The sequence below is a fragment of the Microcebus murinus genome, chromosome 25 (genome assembly GCF_040939455.1).
Source record: "Microcebus murinus isolate Inina chromosome 25, M.murinus_Inina_mat1.0, whole genome shotgun sequence".
Taxonomy (NCBI): domain Eukaryota; kingdom Metazoa; phylum Chordata; class Mammalia; order Primates; family Cheirogaleidae; genus Microcebus; species Microcebus murinus.
In genome coordinates, this window is record NC_134128.1 from 27,768,692 (window position 1) to 27,784,142 (window position 15,451).

Consider the following 15,451-nt stretch of genomic DNA (forward strand, 5'->3'; position numbering starts at 1 on the left):
GGTGCGCACCGACTGGGGGATGGGCGCACTTGAAGCTCTGACCCGAGGGGGGAGGCGGGGAAAGAGCAATGCACCCGACCTGAACATTGGTACCCCCACAATACGCTGGGAGAAAATGAGAAATAAATAAGGAGACAGGGGGGAGGGGGGCACGGGCAACACATGTCACCTCAATACTTGTACTCCCATCATCTGCTTGAAAAGAGAGAGAAAAGAAAATGCAATCATAGAGATAAGAGACACTTTCTAAGAAAATGAATCCGAAAAGAAAAGTAAAAGGAGGCCTGTCGAGCAGGTCTGGGTGTGACTCCGGATCCCCCAACCTCCAGTGCCACCACCAGAGATTCCTGCGTGTAGCCCATAGAACCCCAAAAGCAACGGGACGAGTTCTGGTCACATACTCGCTCAAAGTGACATCCTGGAATCCTTCCGGAACTCCCTCCCCTCTCAGACTCTCGAGGTTTCCTCCAGCGTGTCGGTTCCCACAGACCAGACCTTTGGTCTGAGACCTGACAGTCCAGATGGCACGCATGCTGCCCCGTGGCGGCGGTGTCCCCGCTTGGGACAAGAGGAGGCCCCACGGTGCGGGCTGGGGCGGCAGGCACCGCGGCGGGCGCTGAGGGTGGGGGTGATCCGCCGGACGGCCGCCCCGCCGCCGCGCTCCCAGCAAGGGGACAGAGCAACAGGCAAAAAAAAAAAAAAAAAGCCTAGGGCACCCGGGATTCCCAGGCGGTCTCCTATCCAAGTACTAACCAGGCCCGACGCTGCTTAGCTTCTGAGAGCAGACGAGATGGGGCGCGTTCGGGGTGGTGTGGCCGTAGACCGCGGAGGGCGCCCCTGCCCCGCTCAAGAGGCCAGCCTCACCGCGCTTCCCCGCGATAGCGCTGACCCGCGCCGGGCCTGTGGAGTTCGCCGGCCCGGTCGGGCGGACTCCGGAGGACTGAGGTGAGGGACGTGGCGGGGCGGGGTGGGATGGGGGGCTGTCTACACACACACACACACACACACAGACACGATGCGCCTCCACGGCTGGACCCGCCAAGGTGGAGACCTTCCAGCCCCCCTCCTCTCCTCACCTCGCCTCCTTCACCTACCCGCCCCCACCCCCAGCGCGCGGCCGCTGACTGCGCACGCGCGCTCACCCTTTGACCCCAGCCAGGGGCCGCCCTCCCGCACAACCCCTGTCAGCTGCGCCCCCGCCCTGTGGGTGGGCTGCCGCCTATTCCCCAGGGCCAGGGCTGGGGCACAGCGCATGGGGGAGGGGAGCGAGTGTAGGGGCGTCTCTCGGGATGTGTCCCATGGCTGGGGTGGGGCGGGGCGGGGTGGTTTGGGGGGCGCTGAAGAAATCAGTCCCCTCCATCTCCTACCTCTGGAAAACCCCCAAGCCCTTGGAGAACTGCCGGCACCGCTCCCGTGGGGGCCGGAACCCTGCTCTGTGTCCTCCCGTGGCCCAGTCCAAGGGGCCTGGGCCTGGCCCGGGGCTGGATTGGACCCCAACCACCCTCGGGTGTGGACTTGCTAAAAGCCGGCGATTAGATATTGGATTCGAGCTTCCTTGAGGTCATTTCACTAATGAAGGCACCGAAAAGAGTTTCCTAATCCATCTGTGAGGGTGGCAACTGAAAGAGAATTTTAAAGCTGACAGAATAGGCGAGGAAAGGCATAGGAGATTTCCACACCCAGTAAGGAAGACTTTCCCGAAATGGAAGAAAGAAACGAGCAAACAGAGACACCGGTAGCCCGCCCGGATCAGAGTCTGCTCCTTAGAGAAAGCACCCTGACCAGGTTCACCCGTGGGTGGGTGGCGAGCCAGTGGCATTCAGAAGCGCGAGGCCCCCAGTCCGTGCAGAAGACACCTGCACTCGGGTGTGTGTGGCGGCAGGATTCCCAAGCAGCTCCAAATGGTAATCCAAAGAGAAGCCAGGGAGTTCCCAAGGCCCCAGGTGTCCTCAGCCCACGACTGGCTGCTGGGGGAATGCGAAGCCCGGCTCCTTGTCTCAGAGCGGGACAACCAGGAGGTGGGACGTACACCCCGGGGTTCCCAGGAGGATCAGGCTGAAGCTGGTACTTGGCCTGAAAATGTCCCCTCGCATGGGCACCCCCTTCCGCTTCCGGCTCCTCTACTCCCGGTGCCCCTCCATCCAGGGGCCAGACTTTAAGAAGTCACCCGCAGGAGAATCCTGGTCCCAAAGGAGCCTTCTGGGGGACCCGTGCTGAGAGAGGGTGTGGGCATGGCCCGCTGGGGCTCTGCCCGGCCCAGGGCTGGGAGATGCCACCTCCCAGCTCCGGGTCCCTGCAGGAAGCGTTGGCAAGCACAGGGCCAGTCCCCCAAAGGCCCAGGTGCAGGGAGCCCAGGCCAAGCAGCCTGTGGAAGAAGCCACATGCCGTGCCACCCCGGGAACACGACTGCAGGTCGCGGCCCCTCCCGCCTCCTCCCCGACATGGCGCAGGGCTCAGAGACACCTGAGACGCTGCTACCAAAGTCCAAAGGGCATCGGTTGCTCCTCCAAAGCACCCGAGCAGACCGCGTTGTCCAGCCAGCCCCTGGGCCTCCCTGGGGTGCCCAGCACAAAAGTGCAGACAACCACCGGACTCGCAATATCAGTTTGAGGATGTTTCTGCCACTCTAAGGACCCGCAGGCCAGCTGGGCCTTCAGGCAGGACAGAGAGCCCCGGAATCCGACGTGGAGAGCTGCGTGGACGTCCCCATCAGGAGGCGGTCCCCACCTCCGAGGCTCTCCCCTTGCGGGGAGCGGCAGCCCCAGGGCCTCAGGGAAGACACCAGGCTGGGCCCCCCGCGGCACAGCGGGGCACGTCCCCGTCCCCGGCAGGGGACTTAGCGATGCCTGCGCCAGACTGCTGCGGCCGCCCTGCTGCCGGGTTCCTGGAGGGCTTCCTGGAAGCAGCGTCCACACCAAGCCCCTGGAAGGCCCAGGCGACGGAGGAGCCGGTCAGGCAGGGGCCGAGGACGGTGACGGGCGGGGAGGAGCGTGTCAGGCAGGGGCCGAGGACGGTGACAGGCCGGGCGGGAAGGAGCCGGTCAGGCAGGGGCCCAGGACAGTGACGGGCCTGGCCGGGGAGGAGCGGAGCGAGTCAGGCAGTGGCCCAGGTGGTGGGCCGGGCGGGGACGAGCCTGTCAGGCAGGGGCAGAGGACGGTGACGGTGACGGTGACGGGCCGGGGCGGGAAGGGGCCGGTCAGGCAGGGGCAGGGGCCGAGGACAGTGACGGGCCTGGCGGGGGAGGAGCGCGTCAGGCAGGGGCAGAGGAGACGGGCTGGGTAAGGGGTAGGGTGACAGTTAGGGCACAATTCACAATCGCAAAGATGTGGAAGCGACCCGAGTGCCCATCCATCCAGGAGTGCATTAATAACATGCGGCGCGTGGACACCACGGAGTGCCATTCGGCTGTGAGGAGCAGCGGTGAGAGCGCGCCTCTCGTGTTCTCCTGGCCAGAGCTGGAACCCGTTCCAGTAGGCCAGGTATCCCAAGAACGGACACACGAGCACCACGTGCGCGCGCTCACCGGCAAATTGGTACGAACGGATGGACACCTAAGTGGACAGCGAGGAATCACCTTCATCGGGTGGGTGTCGGGCGGGCGTGGGGAGGGGGTGGGCATACACATGCATTAGGGAGGGGGTGGGTGCGCACCGACTGGGGGATGGGCGCACTTGAAGCTCTGACCAGAGGGGGGAGGCGGGGAAAGAGCAATGCACCCGACCTGAACATTGGTACCCCCACAATACGCTGGGAGAAAATGAGAAATAAATAAGGAGACAGGGGGGAGGGGGGCACGGGCAACACATGTCACCTCAATACTTGTACTCCCATCATCTGCTTGAAAAGAGAGAGAAAAGAAAATGCAATCATAGAGATAAGAGACACTTTCTAAGAAAATGAATCCGAAAAGAAAAGTAAAAGGAGGCCTGTCGAGCAGGTCTGGGTGTGACTCCGGATCCCCCAACCTCCAGTGCCACCACCAGAGATTCCTGCCTGTAGCCCATAGAACCCCAAAAGCAACGGGACGAGTTCTGGTCACATACTCGCTCAAAGTGACATCCTGGAATCCTTCCGGAACTCCCTCCCCTCTCAGACTCTCGAGGTTTCCTCCAGCGTGTCGGTTCCCACAGACCAGACCTTTGGTCTGAGACCTGACAGTCCAGATGGCACGCATGCTGCCCCGTGGCGGCGGTGTCCCCGCTTGGGACAAGAGGAGGCCCCACGGTGCGGGCTGGGGCGGCAGGCACCGCGGCGGGCGCTGAGGGTGGGGGTGATCCGCCGGACGGCCGCCCCGCCGCCGCGCTCCCAGCAAGGGGACAGAGCAACAGGCAAAAAAAAAAAAAAAGCCTAGGGCACCCGGGATTCCCAGGCGGTCTCCCATCCAAGTACTAACCAGGCCCGACGCTGCTTAGCTTCTGAGAGCAGACGAGATGGGGCGCGTTCGGGGTGGTGTGGCCGTAGACCGCGGAGGGCGCCCCTGCCCCGCTCAAGAGGCCAGCCTCACCGCGCTTCCCCGCGATAGCGCTGACCCGCGCCGGGCCTGTGGAGTTCGCCGGCCCGGTCGGGCGGACTCCGGAGGACTGAGGTGAGGGACGTGGCGGGGCGGGGTGGGATGGGGGGCTGCCTACACACACACACACACACACACAGACACGATGCGCCTCCACGGCTGGACCCGCCAAGGTGGAGACCTTCCAGCCCCCCTCCTCTCCTCACCTCGCCTCCTTCACCTACCCGCCCCCACCCCCAGCGCGCGGCCGCTGACTGCGCACGCGCGCTCACCCTTTGACCCCAGCCAGGGGCCGCCCTCCCACACAACCCCTCTCAGCTGCGCCCCCGCCCTGTGGGTGGGCTGCCGCCTATTCCCCAGGGCCAGGGCTGGGACACAGCGCATGGGGGAGGGGAGCGAGTGTAGGGGCGTCTCTCGGGATGTGTCCCATGGCTGGGGTGGGGCGGGGCGGGGTGGTTTGGGGGGCGCTGAAGAAATCAGTCCCCTCCATCTCCTACCTCTGGAAAACCCCCAAGCCCTTGGAGAACTGCCGGCACCGCTCCCGTGGGGGCCGGGACCCTGCTCTGTGTCCTCCTGTGGCCCAGTCCAAGGGGCCTGGGCCTGGCCCGGGGCTGGATTGGACCCCAACCACCCTCGGGTGTGGACTTGCTAAAAGCCGGCGATTAGATATTGGATTCGAGCTTCCTTGAGGTCATTTCACTAATGAAGGCACTGAAAAGAGTTTCCTAATCCATCTGTGAGGGTGGCAACTGAAAGAGAATTTTAAAGCTGACAGAATAGGCGAGGAAAGGCATAGGAGATTTCCACACCCAGTAAGGAAGACTTTCCCGAAATGGAAGAAAGAAACGAGCAAACAGAGACACCGGTAGCCCGCCCGGATCAGAGTCTGCTCCTTAGAGAAAGCACCCTGACCAGGTTCACCCGTGGGTGGGTGGCGAGCCAGTGGCATTCAGAAGCGCGAGGCCCGCAGTCCGTGCAGAAGACACCTGCACTCGGGTGTGTGTGGCGGCAGGATTCCCAAGCAGCTCCAAATGGTAATCCAAAGAGAAGCCAGGGAGTTCCCAAGGCCCCAGGTGTCCTCAGCCCACGACTGGCTGCTGTGGGAATGCGAAGCCCGGCTCCTTGTCTCAGAGGGGGACAACCAGGAGGTGGGACGTACACCCCGGGGTTCCCAGGAGGATCAGGCTGAAGCTGGTACTTGGCCTGAAAATGTCCCCTCGCATGGGCACCCCCTTCCGCTTCCGGCTCCTCTACTCCCGGAGCCCCTCCATCCAGGGGCCAGACTTTAAGAAGTCACCCGCAGGAGAATCCTGGTCCCAAAGGAGCCTTCTGGGGGACCCGTGCTGAGAGAGGTTGTGGGCATGGCCCGCTGGGGTTCTGCCCGGCCCAGGGCTGGGAGATGCCACCTCCCAGCTCCGGGTCCCTGCAGGAAGCGTTGGCAAGCACAGGGCCAGTCCCCCAAAGGCCCAGGTGCAGGGAGCCCAGGCCAAGCAGCCTGTGGAAGAAGCCACATGCCGTGCCACCCCGGGAACACGACTGCAGGTCGCGGCCCCTCCCGCCTCCTCCCCGACATGGCGCAGGGCTCAGAGACACCTGAGACGCTGCTACCAAAGTCCAAAGGGCATCGGTTGCTCCTCCAAAGCACCCGAGCAGACCGCGTTGTCCAGCCAGCCCCTGGGCCTCCCTGGGGTGCCCAGCACAAAAGTGCAGACAACCACCGGACTCGCAATATCAGTTTGAGGATGTTTCTGCCACTCTAAGGACCCGCAGGCCAGCTGGGCCTTCAGGCAGGACAGAGAGCCCCGGAATCCGACGTGGAGAGCTGCGTGGACGTCCCCATCAGGAGGCGGTCCCCACCTCCGAGGCTCTCCCCTTGCGGGGAGCGGCAGCCCCAGGGCCTCAGGGAAGACACCAGGCTGGGCCCCCCGCGGCACAGCGGGGCACGTCCCCGTCCCCGGCAGGGGACTTAGCGATGCCTGCGCCAGACTGCTGCGGCCGCCCTGCTGCCGGGTTCCTGGAGGGCTTCCTGGAAGCAGCGTCCACACCAAGCCCCTGGAAGGCCCAGGCGACGGAGGAGCCGGTCAGGCAGGGGCCGAGGACGGTGACGGGCGGGGAGGAGCGTGTCAGGCAGGGGCAGAGGACGGTGACAGGCCGGGCGGGAAGGAGCCGGTCAGGCAGGGGCCCAGGACAGTGACGGGCCTGGCCGGGGAGGAGCGGAGCGAGTCAGGCAGTGGCCCAGGTGGTGGGCCGGGCGGGGACGAGCCTGTCAGGCAGGGGCAGAGGACGGTGACGGTGACGGTGACGGTGACGGGCCGGGGCGGGAAGGGGCCGGTCAGGCAGGGGCAGGGGCCGAGGACAGTGACGGGCCTGGCGGGGGAGGAGCGCGTCAGGCAGGGGCAGAGGAGACGGGCTGGGTAAGGGGTAGGGTGACAGTTAGGGCACAATTCACAATCGCAAAGATGTGGAAGCGACCCGAGTGCCCATCCATCCAGGAGTGCATTAATAACATGCGGCGCGTGGACACCACGGAGTGCCATTCGGCTGTGAGGAGCAGCGGTGAGAGCGCGCCTCTCGTGTTCTCCTGGCCAGAGCTGGAACCCGTTCCAGTAGGCCAGGTATCCCAAGAACGGACACACGAGCACCACGTGCGCGCGCTCACCGGCAAATTGGTACGAACGGATGGACACCTAAGTGGACAGCGAGGAATCACCTTCATCGGGTGGGTGTCGGGCGGGCGTGGGGAGGGGGTGGGCATACACATGCATTAGGGAGGGGGTGGGTGCGCACCGACTGGGGGATGGGCGCACTTGAAGCTCTGACCAGAGGGGGGAGGCGGGGAAAGAGCAATGCACCCGACCTGAACATTGGTACCCCCACAATACGCTGGGAGAAAATGAGAAATAAATAAGGAGACAGGGGGGAGGGGGGCACGGGCAACACATGTCACCTCAATACTTGTACTCCCATCATCTGCTTGAAAAGAGAGAGAAAAGAAAATGCAATCATAGAGATAAGAGACACTTTCTAAGAAAATGAATCCGAAAAGAAAAGTAAAAGGAGGCCTGTCGAGCAGGTCTGGGTGTGACTCCGGATCCCCCAACCTCCAGTGCCACCACCAGAGATTCCTGCGTGTAGCCCATAGAACCCCAAAAGCAACGGGACGAGTTCTGGTCACATACTCGCTCAAAGTGACATCCTGGAATCCTTCCGGAACTCCCTCCCCTCTCAGACTCTCGAGGTTTCCTCCAGCGTGTCGGTTCCCACAGACCAGACCTTTGGTCTGAGACCTGACAGTCCAGATGGCACGCATGCTGCCCCGTGGCGGCGGTGTCCCCGCTTGGGACAAGAGGAGGCCCCACGGTGCGGGCTGGGGCGGCAGGCACCGCGGCGGGCGCTGAGGGTGGGGGTGATCCGCCGGACGGCCGCCCCGCCGCCGCGCTCCCAGCAAGGGGACAGAGCAACAGGCAAAAAAAAAAAAAAAAAAGCCTAGGGCACCCGGGATTCCCAGGCGGTCTCCTATCCAAGTACTAACCAGGCCCGACGCTGCTTAGCTTCTGAGAGCAGACGAGATGGGGCGCGTTCGGGGTGGTGTGGCCGTAGACCGCGGAGGGCGCCCCTGCCCCGCTCAAGAGGCCAGCCTCACCGCGCTTCCCCGCGATAGCGCTGACCCGCGCCGGGCCTGTGGAGTTCGCCGGCCCGGTCGGGCGGACTCCGGAGGACTGAGGTGAGGGACGTGGCGGGGCGGGGTGGGATGGGGGGCTGTCTACACACACACACACACACACACAGACACGATGCGCCTCCACGGCTGGACCCGCCAAGGTGGAGACCTTCCAGCCCCCCTCCTCTCCTCACCTCGCCTCCTTCACCTACCCGCCCCCACCCCCAGCGCGCGGCCGCTGACTGCGCACGCGCGCTCACCCTTTGACCCCAGCCAGGGGCCGCCCTCCCGCACAACCCCTGTCAGCTGCGCCCCCGCCCTGTGGGTGGGCTGCCGCCTATTCCCCAGGGCCAGGGCTGGGGCACAGCGCATGGGGGAGGGGAGCGAGTGTAGGGGCGTCTCTCGGGATGTGTCCCATGGCTGGGGTGGGGCGGGGCGGGGTGGTTTGGGGGGCGCTGAAGAAATCAGTCCCCTCCATCTCCTACCTCTGGAAAACCCCCAAGCCCTTGGAGAACTGCCGGCACCGCTCCCGTGGGGGCCGGGACCCTGCTCTGTGTCCTCCCGTGGCCCAGTCCAAGGGGCCTGGGCCTGGCCCGGGGCTGGATTGGACCCCAACCACCCTCGGGTGTGGACTTGCTAAAAGCCGGCGATTAGATATTGGATTCGAGCTTCCTTGAGGTCATTTCACTAATGAAGGCACCGAAAAGAGTTTCCTAATCCATCTGTGAGGGTGGCAACTGAAAGAGAATTTTAAAGCTGACAGAATAGGCGAGGAAAGGCATAGGAGATTTCCACACCCAGTAAGGAAGACTTTCCCGAAATGGAAGAAAGAAACGAGCAAACAGAGACACCGGTAGCCCGCCCGGATCAGAGTCTGCTCCTTAGAGAAAGCACCCTGACCAGGTTCACCCGTGGGTGGGTGGCGAGCCAGTGGCATTCAGAAGCGCGAGGCCCCCAGTCCGTGCAGAAGACACCTGCACTCGGGTGTGTGTGGCGGCAGGATTCCCAAGCAGCTCCAAATGGTAATCCAAAGAGAAGCCAGGGAGTTCCCAAGGCCCCAGGTGTCCTCAGCCCACGACTGGCTGCTGGGGGAATGCGAAGCCCGGCTCCTTGTCTCAGAGCGGGACAACCAGGAGGTGGGACGTACACCCCGGGGTTCCCAGGAGGATCAGGCTGAAGCTGGTACTTGGCCTGAAAATGTCCCCTCGCATGGGCACCCCCTTCCGCTTCCGGCTCCTCTACTCCCGGTGCCCCTCCATCCAGGGGCCAGACTTTAAGAAGTCACCCGCAGGAGAATCCTGGTCCCAAAGGAGCCTTCTGGGGGACCCGTGCTGAGAGAGGGTGTGGGCATGGCCCGCTGGGGCTCTGCCCGGCCCAGGGCTGGGAGATGCCACCTCCCAGCTCCGGGTCCCTGCAGGAAGCGTTGGCAAGCACAGGGCCAGTCCCCCAAAGGCCCAGGTGCAGGGAGCCCAGGCCAAGCAGCCTGTGGAAGAAGCCACATGCCGTGCCACCCCGGGAACACGACTGCAGGTCGCGGCCCCTCCCGCCTCCTCCCCGACATGGCGCAGGGCTCAGAGACACCTGAGACGCTGCTACCAAAGTCCAAAGGGCATCGGTTGCTCCTCCAAAGCACCCGAGCAGACCGCGTTGTCCAGCCAGCCCCTGGGCCTCCCTGGGGTGCCCAGCACAAAAGTGCAGACAACCACCGGACTCGCAATATCAGTTTGAGGATGTTTCTGCCACTCTAAGGACCCGCAGGCCAGCTGGGCCTTCAGGCAGGACAGAGAGCCCCGGAATCCGACGTGGAGAGCTGCGTGGACGTCCCCATCAGGAGGCGGTCCCCACCTCCGAGGCTCTCCCCTTGCGGGGAGCGGCAGCCCCAGGGCCTCAGGGAAGACACCAGGCTGGGCCCCCCGCGGCACAGCGGGGCACGTCCCCGTCCCCGGCAGGGGACTTAGCGATGCCTGCGCCAGACTGCTGCGGCCGCCCTGCTGCCGGGTTCCTGGAGGGCTTCCTGGAAGCAGCGTCCACACCAAGCCCCTGGAAGGCCCAGGCGACGGAGGAGCCGGTCAGGCAGGGGCCGAGGACGGTGACGGGCGGGGAGGAGCGTGTCAGGCAGGGGCCGAGGACGGTGACAGGCCGGGCGGGAAGGAGCCGGTCAGGCAGGGGCCCAGGACAGTGACGGGCCTGGCCGGGGAGGAGCGGAGCGAGTCAGGCAGTGGCCCAGGTGGTGGGCCGGGCGGGGACGAGCCTGTCAGGCAGGGGCAGAGGACGGTGACGGTGACGGTGACGGTGACGGGCCGGGGCGGGAAGGGGCCGGTCAGGCAGGGGCAGGGGCCGAGGACAGTGACGGGCCTGGCGGGGGAGGAGCGCGTCAGGCAGGGGCAGAGGAGACGGGCTGGGTAAGGGGTAGGGTGACAGTTAGGGCACAATTCACAATCGCAAAGATGTGGAAGCGACCCGAGTGCCCATCCATCCAGGAGTGCATTAATAACATGCGGCGCGTGGACACCACGGAGTGCCATTCGGCTGTGAGGAGCAGCGGTGAGAGCGCGCCTCTCGTGTTCTCCTGGCCAGAGCTGGAACCCGTTCCAGTAGGCCAGGTATCCCAAGAACGGACACACGAGCACCACGTGCGCGCGCTCACCGGCAAATTGGTACGAACGGATGGACACCTAAGTGGACAGCGAGGAATCACCTTCATCGGGTGGGTGTCGGGCGGGCGTGGGGAGGGGGTGGGCATACACATGCATTAGGGAGGGGGTGGGTGCGCACCGACTGGGGGATGGGCGCACTTGAAGCTCTGACCAGAGGGGGGAGGCGGGGAAAGAGCAATGCACCCGACCTGAACATTGGTACCCCCACAATACGCTGGGAGAAAATGAGAAATAAATAAGGAGACAGGGGGGAGGGGGGCACGGGCAACACATGTCACCTCAATACTTGTACTCCCATCATCTGCTTGAAAAGAGAGAGAAAAGAAAATGCAATCATAGAGATAAGAGACACTTTCTAAGAAAATGAATCCGAAAAGAAAAGTAAAAGGAGGCCTGTCGAGCAGGTCTGGGTGTGACTCCGGATCCCCCAACCTCCAGTGCCACCACCAGAGATTCCTGCCTGTAGCCCATAGAACCCCAAAAGCAACGGGACGAGTTCTGGTCACATACTCGCTCAAAGTGACATCCTGGAATCCTTCCGGAACTCCCTCCCCTCTCAGACTCTCGAGGTTTCCTCCAGCGTGTCGGTTCCCACAGACCAGACCTTTGGTCTGAGACCTGACAGTCCAGATGGCACGCATGCTGCCCCGTGGCGGCGGTGTCCCCGCTTGGGACAAGAGGAGGCCCCACGGTGCGGGCTGGGGCGGCAGGCACCGCGGCGGGCGCTGAGGGTGGGGGTGATCCGCCGGACGGCCGCCCCGCCGCCGCGCTCCCAGCAAGGGGACAGAGCAACAGGCAAAAAAAAAAAAAAAGCCTAGGGCACCCGGGATTCCCAGGCGGTCTCCCATCCAAGTACTAACCAGGCCCGACGCTGCTTAGCTTCTGAGAGCAGACGAGATGGGGCGCGTTCGGGGTGGTGTGGCCGTAGACCGCGGAGGGCGCCCCTGCCCCGCTCAAGAGGCCAGCCTCACCGCGCTTCCCCGCGATAGCGCTGACCCGCGCCGGGCCTGTGGAGTTCGCCGGCCCGGTCGGGCGGACTCCGGAGGACTGAGGTGAGGGACGTGGCGGGGCGGGGTGGGATGGGGGGCTGTCTACACACACACACACACACACACAGACACGATGCGCCTCCACGGCTGGACCCGCCAAGGTGGAGACCTTCCAGCCCCCCTCCTCTCCTCACCTCGCCTCCTTCACCTACCCGCCCCCACCCCCAGCGCGCGGCCGCTGACTGCGCACGCGCGCTCACCCTTTGACCCCAGCCAGGGGCCGCCCTCCCACACAACCCCTCTCAGCTGCGCCCCCGCCCTGTGGGTGGGCTGCCGCCTATTCCCCAGGGCCAGGGCTGGGACACAGCGCATGGGGGAGGGGAGCGAGTGTAGGGGCGTCTCTCGGGATGTGTCCCATGGCTGGGGTGGGGCGGGGCGGGGTGGTTTGGGGGGCGCTGAAGAAATCAGTCCCCTCCATCTCCTACCTCTGGAAAACCCCCAAGCCCTTGGAGAACTGCCGGCACCGCTCCCGTGGGGGCCGGGACCCTGCTCTGTGTCCTCCTGTGGCCCAGTCCAAGGGGCCTGGGCCTGGCCCGGGGCTGGATTGGACCCCAACCACCCTCGGGTGTGGACTTGCTAAAAGCCGGCGATTAGATATTGGATTCGAGCTTCCTTGAGGTCATTTCACTAATGAAGGCACTGAAAAGAGTTTCCTAATCCATCTGTGAGGGTGGCAACTGAAAGAGAATTTTAAAGCTGACAGAATAGGCGAGGAAAGGCATAGGAGATTTCCACACCCAGTAAGGAAGACTTTCCCGAAATGGAAGAAAGAAACGAGCAAACAGAGACACCGGTAGCCCGCCCGGATCAGAGTCTGCTCCTTAGAGAAAGCACCCTGACCAGGTTCACCCGTGGGTGGGTGGCGAGCCAGTGGCATTCAGAAGCGCGAGGCCCGCAGTCCGTGCAGAAGACACCTGCACTCGGGTGTGTGTGGCGGCAGGATTCCCAAGCAGCTCCAAATGGTAATCCAAAGAGAAGCCAGGGAGTTCCCAAGGCCCCAGGTGTCCTCAGCCCACGACTGGCTGCTGTGGGAATGCGAAGCCCGGCTCCTTGTCTCAGAGGGGGACAACCAGGAGGTGGGACGTACACCCCGGGGTTCCCAGGAGGATCAGGCTGAAGCTGGTACTTGGCCTGAAAATGTCCCCTCGCATGGGCACCCCCTTCCGCTTCCGGCTCCTCTACTCCCGGAGCCCCTCCATCCAGGGGCCAGACTTTAAGAAGTCACCCGCAGGAGAATCCTGGTCCCAAAGGAGCCTTCTGGGGGACCCGTGCTGAGAGAGGTTGTGGGCATGGCCCGCTGGGGTTCTGCCCGGCCCAGGGCTGGGAGATGCCACCTCCCAGCTCCGGGTCCCTGCAGGAAGCGTTGGCAAGCACAGGGCCAGTCCCCCAAAGGCCCAGGTGCAGGGAGCCCAGGCCAAGCAGCCTGTGGAAGAAGCCACATGCCGTGCCACCCCGGGAACACGACTGCAGGTCGCGGCCCCTCCCGCCTCCTCCCCGACATGGCGCAGGGCTCAGAGACACCTGAGACGCTGCTACCAAAGTCCAAAGGGCATCGGTTGCTCCTCCAAAGCACCCGAGCAGACCGCGTTGTCCAGCCAGCCCCTGGGCCTCCCTGGGGTGCCCAGCACAAAAGTGCAGACAACCACCGGACTCGCAATATCAGTTTGAGGATGTTTCTGCCACTCTAAGGACCCGCAGGCCAGCTGGGCCTTCAGGCAGGACAGAGAGCCCCGGAATCCGACGTGGAGAGCTGCGTGGACGTCCCCATCAGGAGGCGGTCCCCACCTCCGAGGCTCTCCCCTTGCGGGGAGCGGCAGCCCCAGGGCCTCAGGGAAGACACCAGGCTGGGCCCCCCGCGGCACAGCGGGGCACGTCCCCGTCCCCGGCAGGGGACTTAGCGATGCCTGCGCCAGACTGCTGCGGCCGCCCTGCTGCCGGGTTCCTGGAGGGCTTCCTGGAAGCAGCGTCCACACCAAGCCCCTGGAAGGCCCAGGCGACGGAGGAGCCGGTCAGGCAGGGGCCGAGGACGGTGACGGGCGGGGAGGAGCGTGTCAGGCAGGGGCAGAGGACGGTGACAGGCCGGGCGGGAAGGAGCCGGTCAGGCAGGGGCCCAGGACAGTGACGGGCCTGGCCGGGGAGGAGCGGAGCGAGTCAGGCAGTGGCCCAGGTGGTGGGCCGGGCGGGGACGAGCCTGTCAGGCAGGGGCAGAGGACGGTGACGGTGACGGTGACGGTGACGGGCCGGGGCGGGAAGGGGCCGGTCAGGCAGGGGCAGGGGCCGAGGACAGTGACGGGCCTGGCGGGGGAGGAGCGCGTCAGGCAGGGGCAGAGGAGACGGGCTGGGTAAGGGGTAGGGTGACAGTTAGGGCACAATTCACAATCGCAAAGATGTGGAAGCGACCCGAGTGCCCATCCATCCAGGAGTGCATTAATAACATGCGGCGCGTGGACACCACGGAGTGCCATTCGGCTGTGAGGAGCAGCGGTGAGAGCGCGCCTCTCGTGTTCTCCTGGCCAGAGCTGGAACCCGTTCCAGTAGGCCAGGTATCCCAAGAACGGACACACGAGCACCACGTGCGCGCGCTCACCGGCAAATTGGTACGAACGGATGGACACCTAAGTGGACAGCGAGGAATCACCTTCATCGGGTGGGTGTCGGGCGGGCGTGGGGAGGGGGTGGGCATACACATGCATTAGGGAGGGGGTGGGTGCGCACCGACTGGGGGATGGGCGCACTTGAAGCTCTGACCAGAGGGGGGAGGCGGGGAAAGAGCAATGCACCCGACCTGAACATTGGTACCCCCACAATACGCTGGGAGAAAATGAGAAATAAATAAGGAGACAGGGGGGAGGGGGGCACGGGCAACACATGTCACCTCAATACTTGTACTCCCATCATCTGCTTGAAAAGAGAGAGAAAAGAAAATGCAATCATAGAGATAAGAGACACTTTCTAAGAAAATGAATCCGAAAAGAAAAGTAAAAGGAGGCCTGTCGAGCAGGTCTGGGTGTGACTCCGGATCCCCCAACCTCCAGTGCCACCACCAGAGATTCCTGCGTGTAGCCCATAGAACCCCAAAAGCAACGGGACGAGTTCTGGTCACATACTCGCTCAAAGTGACATCCTGGAATCCTTCCGGAACTCCCTCCCCTCTCAGACTCTCGAGGTTTCCTCCAGCGTGTCGGTTCCCACAGACCAGACCTTTGGTCTGAGACCTGACAGTCCAGATGGCACGCATGCTGCCCCGTGGCGGCGGTGTCCCCGCTTGGGACAAGAGGAGGCCCCACGGTGCGGGCTGGGGCGGCAGGCACCGCGGCGGGCGCTGAGGGTGGGGGTGATCCGCCGGACGGCCGCCCCGCCGCCGCGCTCCCAGCAAGGGGACAGAGCAACAGGCAAAAAAAAAAAAAAAAAGCCTAGGGCACCCGGGATTCCCAGGCGGTCTCCCATCCAAGTACTAACCAGGCCCGACGCTGCTTAGCTTCTGAGAGCAGACGAGATGGGGCGCGTTCGGGGTGGTGTGGCCGTAGACCGCGGAGGGCGCCCCTGCCCCGCTCAAGAGGCCAGCCTCACCGCG

General features: G+C 64.2%; 5 pseudogenes; all 5 read right to left on the reverse strand.

Annotated features, from left to right (window-relative positions):
• Window positions 1-704: 704 nt before the first annotated feature.
• Window positions 705-823, reverse strand: LOC142864611 (uncharacterized; annotated as a pseudogene).
• A 3,521-nt stretch (window positions 824-4,344) lies between these two features.
• On the reverse strand, window positions 4,345-4,463 carry LOC142864538 (uncharacterized; annotated as a pseudogene).
• Window positions 4,464-7,993: 3,530 nt separating this feature from the next.
• LOC142864612 (uncharacterized) lies at window positions 7,994-8,112 on the reverse strand (annotated as a pseudogene).
• A 3,527-nt stretch (window positions 8,113-11,639) lies between these two features.
• Window positions 11,640-11,758, reverse strand: LOC142864539 (uncharacterized; annotated as a pseudogene).
• Window positions 11,759-15,287: 3,529 nt separating this feature from the next.
• On the reverse strand, window positions 15,288-15,406 carry LOC142864540 (uncharacterized; annotated as a pseudogene).
• Between the last annotated feature and the right edge of the window lie 45 nt (window positions 15,407-15,451).